We start from the raw sequence: 13,294 nt of genomic DNA, 5'->3' as shown, positions 1-13,294 counted from the left end.
AAGATGACTGATCTGCTGATCATTTTCCAATGCAAGAATGTATCACTAATTAAAGCCAGCATTCTCCATTCACTTCTGTTGTATTTAGGCAATACTTGTTCCAAAGAACGTTCTAGTTTTCACCCATATTTAGAAAAACCTATTGTGTACCACGATGAGATAGCCTGATTCCTGCCAGATATGAACAAAAAGGCAATAGAACGTTAGACAATTTTAGTCATAATGAGTCCATTCACTGGAATCACAGTTATGCAATGGTATGTTTTCATAGCATTTTGGAGTTGTGGTAGGATTTAATTTCTTGGCATTGTGGCACAATTATTTTCATCTATGGACTAAGAGGCTGGAGGGAAATCTGCCATGGTAAAATTCAAAGAAGTCATTTAGCTTTCTACCTTCAGTCCACTGTTGAACACATACTATTAAAAGTGGAACAATGCTGCTATTAGAGAAGTAAATAAGATGGATTTGAAAAAAAACAGTAAGCACTGTAAGGGATTTTTTTCCTTTGGAAATTAGACGATTTTAGGATTTTCTCCACTCTTCATCGAAAAACAACTCTTCATCCTTTACCCTTTGGACGGGAGTACAGGAGGACAGTCATATCTGAAGCAGATCTACTTTGTGGAATGCAGAACAAAGCAAAATGCAAAAATGCACCATCTTGTTCTCTTCATCAACTGGAGTTTATGCAGACATCTCTTAACCTACCACCCACCACAAAAATAAAGAAAAATACAGTATGTTTGGCAGATAATGTGTCAATTATTTTGTTTAAATTCCTAGACAGCTATGTCTCTGACTCATCCAATTTACTCAGTTTAATAAAATATGACCCCGTGGGAGAAGCCTGTTGCAAAATTCACCATAACTATCTTCTGCCTCCAATGTGAGAAATGAATTTTGAAAGTGTGGACAATTTCTCCTTTATTTGGTTCATTAACTATTGAGGTGCCTTCTATCCTTAACATTCCAGCAACATGGAATTTAAACAATGTACAAAACTTCAACAAGGGCCTCTGAATTAATGTAAACTTTATTCAGGGCTTTTAAAACACGATGAAATAATGTTAAGGAAAAAAACAAACAAACACCACTCAAAACCAAATCATTTCAAACTAAAAAGACAGATTCTGTGTTAAACACAATTGTTAAAAGATACTTGATGTGCCAAGCAAAAGCAAGCACACTAGTGCTTGCTAAATTGATAGATTTAGGTGCCTTAATTGTGTTGTTATCTCCACAGAGAACCCAAGGAAAAATAAAAATAAAAATAAAAGAATAAGAATGAAAAAAAAAAAAGGAAATAAAATAAGAAAATAAGAAGGAAGGAACTTATCATTACATTTTTCTCCTTTTCACCCTACCAAACATCTGACTAAATTTTGTTTTACCGAATTTTCATTTCATAAGCAGTAATTTATACCTAGGAACAGTAACATGGGAACCTGTAATGAGAATCTTAAATTCGACCAAAGCCTTTTCTCAAATATGCAGTTTTTATTCATCAGAATATTTCTAATTCAGTAGGAGACATGCCTTCCTATGCAAACTCATGGAAGCTGACAATGTGAGAAATCAAGACATCACCAAACCCCTTGGTTGTGCTGGAAGGTTCCTGGATCAGGGTGGTCACAATAAATTGTCCTTAGCTGTGAATTTCACTTGCTGCCTGAGGCTCTGAATCTATCGACCTCTGAGTCACATCTGAAAGTCCAAGTATTCCCTGAGATTCTCTGCTCATTTGCATTGGAGGGAGGGTATGAGTGTCTGCATAAGAAGAGTAGGCTGAAAGGAGATTATTAGATTTTAGAGAATTTACCACCCTTCAAAAAGAGTCTGTAATGCTGACTTGATGACTTTCTATACATGTTAGCAATGACTAGGTAAGCAAATTCAACATAAGAGAAGCAAAGCATGCATCATCGTCATAGCTGAATACCTCCCACGAAATTTAAGGTTAGCTGCATCAGGTCCCAGCATTTAAGACAGCCAAAATTATTTCAATCACATGCAGATAAATATTATATTCAGTAATTAGTTGTCCAGATCTTCAACACTGAATTTATCCTAATCTTCCCCTAAGACAAAGTAAAGAAATCAGTTCCCTGGTTTCAGGAAAAAAAGTAAATCTATATATAGAGCACTGCACCTTTCATCCAGCAGTGGGAAGTGGTTCATCTACTAAATGCAAAATAAGTTGACGTCTAATGCAAACAGGAGCCCCAAAAGTTGTGAATTATGACAAAAATAACTTTTTATCTTTAAACCTTGTGAACTATTGCAATATCAACAGTGTCCAGGGAAAACAAGGTTTGTGCACTGTGTTCTTCAACCATTCCAGTGTATAACTTAAAAATAAATAAGTAACAATTTCAGTGTAAAATGTGTAGAAAACCTGAAAAGGTTTTACTGAATCTCTCTTACTTACTTAGAGCTAGAATGTCAAAGGGATACTTGAATATGGTTAAGTTTGAAAGTACTTACTCTTAAGAGTAAGATTTGACAGGCTTGCAATCCTCCTCAACATTCAGAATGGAATAATTTCTTGTTTGTTCAATTCAATTTATGCCTGAGGCGAAATAAGTGAGCAGGAAAAAATCACTAAGAGTCTGAATATAAAATAGTTAGCAGTATCAGGAAATTGCTGGCAGATCAGGAAAATCCTTTCTTAAGAAAGGAAGCATGAGAAAAGTTTTTGACATACGTGTCTAGAATTATTTCATTAATGGAATATTTAAGGATGAGATGTACATGTTTCTTTGTTTTCCTCTCCTACTCTGCATAGAAATGTGTGTTATGTATGGCAATACTGATTGCACTAAAATTGGGCTTACAAAATGTCTTTTATTCAAGGTCCTTTCATGCAACTGTGAACTAATCTCACAAAAAACTCCCCTTAAATCCTATTCCCACTTCTTAAATCATATTAAACTGGTTTTGATGTCTGAAATATTAAAAACAGTTTTATCTGCATAAATTTGGAAGGCTCTTCCCTGCAATATGCAGAAATAATTTCTCTGAAGTTATAGAGAAGTACAATGGAGTACATAGAGTTTGTGTATTTTGTTTCATGCGGTAAGTCAGACGTAGGCACACAGAGACCAGAGTCAAGAAATCTCTAGAGGTGACCATCACAGTACCCAAAACTATCCATTCTACAATATTTAAATGTCTCTCTTAATCCTGTTTACCCTTTAAAATGAATAATTTGAAATGAAGAGGGGGAAAGATCTGATATAAGATTAGATAATTTTTCTTGCTTTTGGAGCATGTGGATTTTTTAAAATTATTTGTATTGAAAAAAAACTTTATCTCTAAACCTTTCTCAGATAAGATATATTTTTTTAAACCTAGATGCCATATGTTATAATTCTTCTGAGATCTACATGACTAATGTGTGGAGATTTCTATCCCCTTCCTACACAGAGAGACTTAAGGAAGCAGGTGCTTTGCTAAATATATAAAAAAAAATAATACTATTTCCCTGCTATTTTTCTATAATGCAACCACCTGTGCAAAGAATCATCATGTTTAACACGTCATAAATCCAAATATATTCCAAAACCTTCAAGGACAATCTACGATCTTAAACACACCCATGCATACAGACAAATGAATATGGAATTTTAGTAGCAAGAGTAGTTTAAGTCAAACTAGTGAAATCTGACAGCTTCATTAATACATTTTTTCCTCAATATGGAATTCCCTTATTTTTAGAGAGATGACTTCTTTCTGATCCACAGGTCTCTCCGCATAGAAGAGCAAGCAAGAACAGCACTATATCTTTCAAGTTTTTAACTTGTCCTTAAACAGAGCTATAGAAATGCTGCTTTTCCCCAGTCCTCAGACACCTCTTTGCTGTGATCACTCAAGATAGCCCTTATCTTTCACAGAGCTCTGGCATGAAGCATTCCTTTTGAACTTTTGCAGGAGAAAAACAGCCTCTGAACTCTGCTACCATTGGGGAGGGATGGGTTATTGACACAAAATATCCATAAGGACCTCTAGTCAGGGAATGAGAAGCAGCCAAAAGTTAGTTTTCCCAGTATGCAAACTGAATACTTATTGACCCCTGCCATCATTTGGCTGGTTCCATGGTAGGTGAATGGTTTGGAAAGAAACTGACAAGGGAATTCAGGGAGGGAATAGGAGAGAAAGAAGAGGAGAGAACATCCAAGACAATGTCTGCTAGACTTAAGCCTTGTTTTTCCAACACCAAAGCAGACACTTACTGTAAATATTAATGGAACAACGATGCAAAATTTCAGCTATATTTGATTAATTTTTTATTCGATTTAAATCTAAAGGATGAACATTGCATAAAGTGTGTGTGAGAAAATGAAGGAAAAGTAGGAAAATGATGCCTCATGAAATTAAAAAATCCCGGATGAGCTGAGAGTACAAATTAAACCATTTTAAGAACATTATCCTAGACAATCAATTTTGTAGGATTTCAACAGTAGGGGGAAGTTACTGGTTTTTGTGGGAGCAGTAAGGGACATGTAACAATTTTCCTTTAAAACCCATGACCACGCTATTTGGGACATGTGGAAAAATTAATAAGGATTAAGGTATGAACTTTCAAAATGCTGATTACTACTACACTGACTACTTATTAACAATTATACTTATTAACAATGCCTTCATGTAATCTAATCTAACACACAGCAGCTATACCAGGACTCAGTGCAACTTCACTGCACGTTAGTATGTTATAAAATCATGCCACAGTTTTCTACCATAAGCAAGCATATGAGATAATTTAACTCATTTTCACAGTCCCTGAAAAATAAGACTATCCATCCAAAGCAAGGGTATAATAAAGAGTGCCAAAAGAAGCATAATACAAAGTAGATTATCAAGGTGGAAACTACAACCATGTCTCTAACTTCATCTTGAACTTCATAAAATTAGAAATACTTGAAAGGTCAGCAGGCTTTCCATGGCCCCTGCAGTACTGAAAAGTGGGGACTTCCTCAACAAAGCATTGAAGTTCCCACTATCTTGTACACAGTTATTTCCATCTACATTAGGAGAGCAGAAAACACTACACTTTCAGTTTTGTACTGTCTGAATACGACAATCACTCAGTGATAAATGACAATACAAGCCACATGGAGAATCAGGCCTATTAAATGTTAGTTTTTCTTTGGATAAGCTGACACAGTAAGCTGTACAGCATCTCATGAAGCCACATTACTAGAAGAATGTCCTGTTATCTCATGCAGTGACAATCCAAACATTAACTGGGAGACAATTCAGTTGAGTGACAAAGAATATACCACTGTTTTACATTTTCATTAGCTGCAGTTGATATACACAGAATGGGTGTAGAGCAGTAAGTAAGGGAAGGAAGGTCAAAGATTAAAAATAAAATATTATTGTTTTAACCTGCCACTCCAAAATATGCCTCTTTGTACACTGGTACTGCTGAAGTATCACAGACAGAGTATTCATTCTGGAAATATTAATTAGATCAAAATCTCCTAAGACTTGCAAATTTGTTGATATTTGTTCTTGTCTCAGAAAAAGAAAGAAAAAGGAAGAAATAAGGATTTGATGTCTCAGGACACAGAATCTGTTGACAAGTTATAGTTGAGAGCAATTGAATATATTTACCTCCAAAGGAATGCCCTTTGCTGCCTGAGAGAATACTTTCTCACAGTCCCTGACCTCTCAAAATAACTATATTCAGTTGTAACAATCAAATTGTGTACTACTTCAGGAGGGCTCCTGAATGCTGCAAACAGTTTACACACACACACACAAATTGGCTTGGATTATGAAAGATACTATGAAACTCAAAAGTGAGCAGAGAATGACCACTGATCTCACCTGAAAGTATGAAATATGTATCTGTGTTTTAGATTTCCATCAGTAATTTTTTCTGAAAAGTTTGGAACAAATCTTAAACTTGAAATCAAGGGAAGAATAGTTAGAAATATGAGAAAACACCCCACAGAGACTGCATACAATTGTAACCTATATCACCAAAAGCTAATATGCTGGCAGATGCAGGGTCAAACTGACTTAATTCTTTCCTTTTCTCAGTTGTTCTGTCAATGCAGGTACACACATTAGCAAAAGAAGCAAACACGAAAAAAAAGTCCCAAAATTGACTTCTTTTATGAAGACAGAAAAATATATTTCTAGCCTAAATTGCTTCAGTGCCATTCACAGCAAGATAAAAATACTAACAGAATAATGTTTACTGGCCTATAAGCAGAGAGAAACAGGGAGAAAGGTAAAACAACTTTGACACCTCTATATTTAGTACCTATTGCAAGGCAGACATGCTTGTTGATGACAGGATTGGAAGACTGGTTATGAATGCCCAGGATGCATTCCTTCTACATGCAGAATCATAGGCATAGGTACAGGGACCTCAGAAACAGCTAGTCTGCCTTACTAAATATCACAGCACAGCAAATTCAGTAATACATACGTCCTTACAACACTTTTCCACAAAGAAAACCAATTTATGAACATGGAATCCAAGAGATGGTGAAAATGGGACTTCTCCAAGCAGCTTTTAAAATAGTGAATTACATTCACCATTAGAAATCTATCTTATTTTCTAATCTGAATGTATGAGACCACAGCTTCCAGCTATTGCTTCTTCTTCTTATATTTGCTATATTAGAAAACTTTGAAACATCTAAAACATTTTCCTTTATCACTCAGCATTTTTGTGTCTCTTCTTTCTTTTCAACATAATTTTGAAAACATTTACAAACTGAAATGTACATACCATTCATGTTTTCCTGTTGAAATCATTATTCTATTTCTCTGCTTATTTATCAAATGGTACAACATACATGTAGTCTTTTTAAACACGGGATCACTCTGGGAACTCATGTAGAATTTCTTGTCTTTTATGACCTCAAATACTTTTCAGAATTGCTTTTACAGATGAATGTCCCTCATTCATCTGTATTTGTCATTCTTATCCATAACATTTTGTATCCATATCACTCTGCATACCTGTAATTTACCATGCTGTTAATACTTACTGTTACAAGGAAAAACTTCACAATCCATGTGACTTATATCACTTCTCAAAGCTTTACTGATTAAATAATGTTATTAGCTATCAGTCATTGTTGGTACATGATCAGCAATACAACAGGTAAACCGCAACACTGAACATTTAAAAATGATAATAAACCCCTAAAAAACTTGTAAACACCCCTACAGTTAAATCCCTCAAATAATACCACACAGATACTCTCATAAGCCATGTGGGTTACAAGCATATCCCCACTTCAGAGCACACAGGCTCCCCTGCTTGCTCATTCCTCCTCTTGAGATATGGGTGGTCCAGTTCTGTGTGGTCCTGTCCCACTTGCTGCTATCCACTAATGCACTTGCTGGGGAGAAAACGCTCATGGTTCACCCATGAATTTGCAAAGTGTGGTTACCTGCTTGTGACACCCTCTTCTGATCAGCACTCCTCTAGCTGGATACTAGTTCATTGTTAATATACAGTGCAGAATCACCTAGGTCAGATCTAGCCAAGATCACAATGACACGGGGATACTTTTTGCTGTGTCAAGCCAGTTTCTTGTTCTGTTTCTCTCACCTGCCCTGCCACTCACCCTGACAAAGTTTCATGCTTCTTTTACACATATTTCCAAGCTGATCCCTTTGTTTAAATTTTTGTTTATAGTTCTTCTCTTTAGCATTATCATTATGGGGAAATGCCCTTTCAGTTTGCTTTGTGTATCTCATTCATTTGGTTTACCCTCACATTGTCATCCTAACAGCTGTTCTTATCCAAGCCATTTGACCAGCTGTGGGCCCTACACTTACATTAAGTGCAATTTTCTGTCAGTGATGTTAAGTGTAATCTTCTGTCAATGATCTGTCTAGATCATTGATACAAGTATTGTAAGAGTTACAAACCCTGTAGAATATATTAAAATATACATGTATTTCCCCATGATATTTATTTCTGACCAATACTCATTTCTAATATCTGACCAGTCCTTCCAAGCTATTTAATGAGTATCCTATGCAGTCCAAAGTTTTAACTTTACTATATATTCACAGTAACTTCTATCTGTGAACCTTGCAGTGTCATCAGTCACATTGTTTGCTTGATAGATTTATTTATTTATTTATTAACTTAAGGCCATCAAACATTTCTCTTTAACACATTTAATAGTTAAACATTTAAACATAATAGTTAAACATCTAAGTATTGCCATCAAACATTTCTCTTGCTTTAATTCTCTACCAGCTGAATCCTGTGTTACATTTTCTGTTATTTTGCCTAAAATTTATGCAAGACAAACTGGTAAATGATTACCAAGGTAATCATTTGTACTTATGTCATTGGAATATTGTCTAGAGAGACACTCTGAAATAATCTTCAGAAAAAAATATAATAGGACAGTTGATTTTAAAATATTTACCTCTAATAAATAATTTCCAATTTCTTTTCATTTGCCTTTTCTTTTCAGGGTAAGAATTTTTAATCACAATTTTTCCAGATGCAGAATGGAAATTTTAATTGAAAAATTCAGTCATTTCTGCATCACTACTGTCAATAACTCTTCATTAGATGTCTTTAATTAAAGCAGCACTAAGAACAGCAATAATAACAATACCTCATTTCTAAGTATATTTCAGCCTACCATCCAACCTCACCACTTCTTTCCTATTAAGATTTTTTTTTGGATTTCTTTGGTAAATTATCTTATTAGCTGTATTCACTTTAAAACGTATTATTTATATGGGTTGTTGCCTTTTTTTTCTTTTTCTTTTTCTTTCTTTTCTCTCTACTATATAAAAGTTTGCTTTGACGTTGGCTTAATTGTTAATTTTTGGCTTCATTTTCCCTTGTATCAAAGACAACATGAACTTTTCTATGATTTGGGTTTTTCTCTGGCAAAACAATACATTCCTAGAAACAATCCAGTTTTTATTCACAGATGTCTGCTTAAATGTTCTTTTCAATCTATTTTCCAATATTTTCCTCAGGTTTAGAAGAGAAATCCTTCTGAAGCACCATTACTGGCTGCATTTTATCTTTCATTTAGTATAGGCAACCATCAATTTCATCTTTCTTTGCCACCATGAAAGATTATATAGGTGATGCCTTAAATTAGACAATACTTTTTGTAATGGGAAATTATTATCTATAGTTCGCTGCAGCTCTTAATGACATTTTACTACAGCTCTGCGATTTACATACATACTCCAAAAATTGAAATTTCCCATAAAAAAAAAAAGACAATTATTTTTTCCACAAGTTATAGAAAGGTATTTAAGGACTAAGTTATCCTCTGCTATGGCTTGATTCAGCAGTCTTTAACAAATACCTCCAGAACTTTACTTAATGTATATTTCTCAATTTTCAGGGCCAGACTACTCAGTGAAACACATTACAGAAAGAGAGATATCAACACAAACATTCACTGAAGGTGAGGCTTTTCGACCTCTTTCCATTCCAAAAGAGAAATCCATTATGGTTTTAATTCCCTGCATCATATACAGTCAAAATTCACACGGGCGTTAAATGCAATAAAACTCTTATTGAAGAGAGACTGTGTACTGCATATGAGCAACTTGAAAGGCTAATGGGGTCATCATCCTTCCCCTTTAGTAGATTTGCCATCAACAACCCTAACAAAAATGAACCTCGTTTCTTTAAATGATGGAACAAATATAAAAGCTTGCCTCTGGAAAAATAATATATAACCACTTGTAGAAGAACCTGCCTCTCAAATAAGGGCTCACAAATACAGTACTGGCAGAGAAAATTCTTGTAAAACCAAACAGCTAAGTAAAAAACCCGTAGCACAACATGTATGCCCCTTGGCAAAGAAGCTCATGGAATTTAATATATTTTTGCACACTTCATTTGAAATCTGCATGCATTGAGGGAGGAAAAGCTATGGTTCCTTAAGTTAACCCTTTTCTAGCCTTGCACATCCCTCTCCTGTAGCTTTTAAAGGTGAACTCTTTTTTTGTTGTTGTTGTTATACTTATTAGAACATGTCACAATATTCAGTTATTGATGTGAATATGTAATGCAGAGAGTTTACACCAACACCAATAAGTAATAAGTGACTAAGAATTAGGCCCTAAAATATGACATTTTGCAAAATATAAAAAAATCTTTTTTTTTCCTTTTTTTTTTTTTTTTCTTTTTAATATAACTTGAAGTTTTGCTATGGCAGCAACAGGGACTAGATTATTTAATTAATCCATCAGTTATTACATTCCCACCTGGAATGTCATCAGGGGCTATGAGGGTAATCTGGAACAATGTAAAATTTAGACAGTTTATCAATTCAAATATCAATTCAAAATGGCATTCGGATCACCTTTTTATGCCTATGAATATAAATCCTTGCCCTATTGTTTCCTTATGAAACTGAAACAGGTTTTATACTTAATTTAGGAGAAAAAAAAAAAAAAAGGAGTAGGATCAGTCCTGCTGCAGTCATTACTAAGGCTCCAATTTAGATTAGTTGGAACAGAACTGCATTTATCTTTGCATAAGGACAGACATGAGGAGAAAAAAATGTAAAATGTATGAAACTGTTTGCATGGAATGGTTACTATACAACAGACTAAATTCTACATGTTGCAGTGTTGCACTAGAACAGAAAAATATGCATTAGCATATTAAAATTAAAACATTATTTTTTAACTCATTCTCCACAAGACAGAATTCCCTCACAAAAAGGGGAGATTATAATTCCAGCCTTTTCCACCTTCTCACTAGTAGTTGGTTTTGGAGATTAAAAGGAAAGTAAAATGTTGGTCTATAGTTTTGGTCTATTTAGTCTATATAGAAGGCCCAATAATGCCAAAATTTTCATCCTAAACTCCTTACATCAAATTCCAGTCAAGACAGTGGGCTTCAGTAATTTGATGAGTAAGCAGAAGCACAATGAATGGTAAGTGAGGTGATTATCTCCATCCCCATATCACACTTGGCCACCCTTTTGGTCATCTCAGAGATGCTGAGGAAAAATCAAGGTATATTAAAATAATTAGTGCCTACTCAAGGTCTTAAGGCAGTCTTTTGCTTCAGGAAAAGAAAACCTGAAATAAAACTGCAAGGAAACCTGTGATGTTATCAGTTATGTTACACTCACCCCATCAATAAACAACAGCTTCTTTATGTTCTTGGTTTTATTTCCTATGTAATACGTCACATGAGTGAAGAGGTTGTTGACATGAAAGTGAAGAAAGATTTGTAGGCAGAAATAAAACATGCTGGAGATACAAACTACATTAATAGTGTGTAGTTTTTTTTTTTATTTATTTATTTTTATTTTTTTTTATTACCAACACTGCCTTTTGGGATTTGGTCTGGCTCTTAAAATAATCATTCTTGTATGTATAGTGAAGAAAAAGTACCAAGTCCTAGGCTTCTAGGACGTCAGCTCATATTATAGTGTCCACACAAACATGAAGGGAAACCACATCCATATTTCTGAGGGTTATTTTAATGCACAGGGACTGTATGGATCCCACAGCTGCCAAATAAAAAACAGAAAAGCAAAAGAAAATCCCTTTAAGCACAAATGACATATCTAAATACCCTGAATTGGTGCTGGGTTTGCAGACAAAAACTCATTCATTTATTTATTTTGCTGCATTACTCCTAAAGTAAGCTTTAATTTGTTGCATGTGAAACCTCATTGCTGGAGAATTATCTTTCTTCTTCTTCTTCTTCTTCTTTGATTTGGGGTTGGTTTGTTTCACTTTTTAATTCTGCTGTTTTTCTTGTTACATTGCACCCCCACAGTCCTGACATAACAAGTACAAGCTCTGCAGCAAATACTAGGGAAGACTTTATTCTGTGGTCTGATACTGCCTCTCTCCCTTTCACAAGCAGCAAGGGTAAATCTTGTCTCGGCATTGTGAAAACAGAATTTCACGAGTTCTTACAGTGGTGCGAGCATTTCAATCTACAGAAGCTCTGGTAGATACCTGCAATGCATTTTAATCTGCCCAAGGAATAGATTCAGTCCTGGCAAGTTCATTGTTGTTTCTAATTGTCAGCGACTGCTACACTTCACTTGCCTGCAGCTATCCAATTAACATATCACCACTACACAAAATATTGCAATGTGCTCAATGTCCTAACAACAAGAGCCTCACACTTCACTTCCGTCCAACAATTTTCTTCAACATATTAGCAAATGACAGGGAACGGACATAAGTGGACAGATAATACAGCTCTCAAAGTCCTTTTCCTATTGTTGTACAAAGTTCTGCAGAGATCCCCCTGTTTGTTGAGTAGATCCAGAGAGAGAAACAGAGAAAGAGAGAGAAAGAGAGCAGAGAGGGAAGAAAAGCTCAACTCAAGAAGTGGAAAACATGTAACTTGTGCCCTGAGATATTGCTATGGCAACATTTAAACAATGAACAGAAAGCCCTGCAGGATTCTGCTCTCGCTTCCTTGGATACCAAATGTAGATCCTGATTCTCTTTTATTGTGTGCATGGGCAAGCTTCTGATTTTTGCCTTTTCCTCTAGCAGACAACAAAAAATCCATGCCCCATACCAGGAACTAGGCTTTAATTCATTTCCACGTATTGCAGCTTGTGCATTACAATTAAAACACACCACTAGCACACCCATTGCCCCTCTTGGTTCCCTATTTCTATCCCACAAGAGACGAAACAGCTGTGATAGAAAAGCTGAGTAACAGGTACCTTTATTTTTTAAATAGCACCATTAAATAAACCACTCCAAAATGTTACGAGTACAACCCCCATGTCTTCTGCTGTTACAGGACGCGATTACCGGAAGCGGAGGCAGGATCAGCTCCTTACCCACACTCTGGAACTGGAGAGTGCTGCAAGGCTACCTTCTGGGTCCCCATGACTGCTGCTATTACTAAATTCTTATTATCTGGGTTGTCCTGGAGGGGCAGCACTTTATAACTGAAGGAGACTTATTTTTCATTATGATTTTCATAGGGCAGCTGGCAAAGGAACAGATGGAAATGCAGGAGGAAGGCCCCTGCTAATAGTAGCTCAAAGTCCAGCCAGCTTGACTACCTCAGAAATAATTTAGTGGGTGCTAATTGTGTTTCTTCAGTCATTTCCCTCCCAGACTGCAAGCGGCAGTAACACCCACTTCTCTCTCCTCATTCCCTCACTATTTGCAGTCAAAATGAAAGAGATCTCTGCAAGCTAAAGTGAAGGCATAGTGGCACAGCTGAGATGGAGGCTCTCACACACTGCTGCTGTGCACAGTGCACTCCTTTAGCGAATACACTGACACTTCATTCTTGGATATTTTGTCTTGCAATTTTTCA

General features: G+C 35.6%; 1 protein-coding gene across 13 annotated transcripts in view; it reads right to left on the bottom strand.

Moving 5' to 3' along the window:
* LRRC4C (leucine rich repeat containing 4C) overlaps positions 1–13,294 on the bottom strand; it is a 510,287-nt gene that overhangs the window by 73,075 nt on the left and 423,918 nt on the right. Inside the window, exon 7 of one of the 13 annotated variants that reach the window (XR_014693267.1) lies at positions 233–707. The exons of the other annotated variants lie outside the window; for them this stretch is intronic. The gene's annotated coding sequence lies outside the window, so the exon portion shown is untranslated. Of the gene's footprint in view, positions 1–232; positions 708–13,294 lie in introns of those variants that run through there. 13 annotated transcript variants of the gene reach the window in all.

Source organism: Aythya ferina (genome assembly GCF_964211825.1).
Source record: "Aythya ferina genome assembly, chromosome: 5".
Taxonomy (NCBI): domain Eukaryota; kingdom Metazoa; phylum Chordata; class Aves; order Anseriformes; family Anatidae; genus Aythya; species Aythya ferina.
Note: the sequence above shows the minus strand (reverse complement) of the source record. Positions and strands in the feature narration are given on the sequence as shown.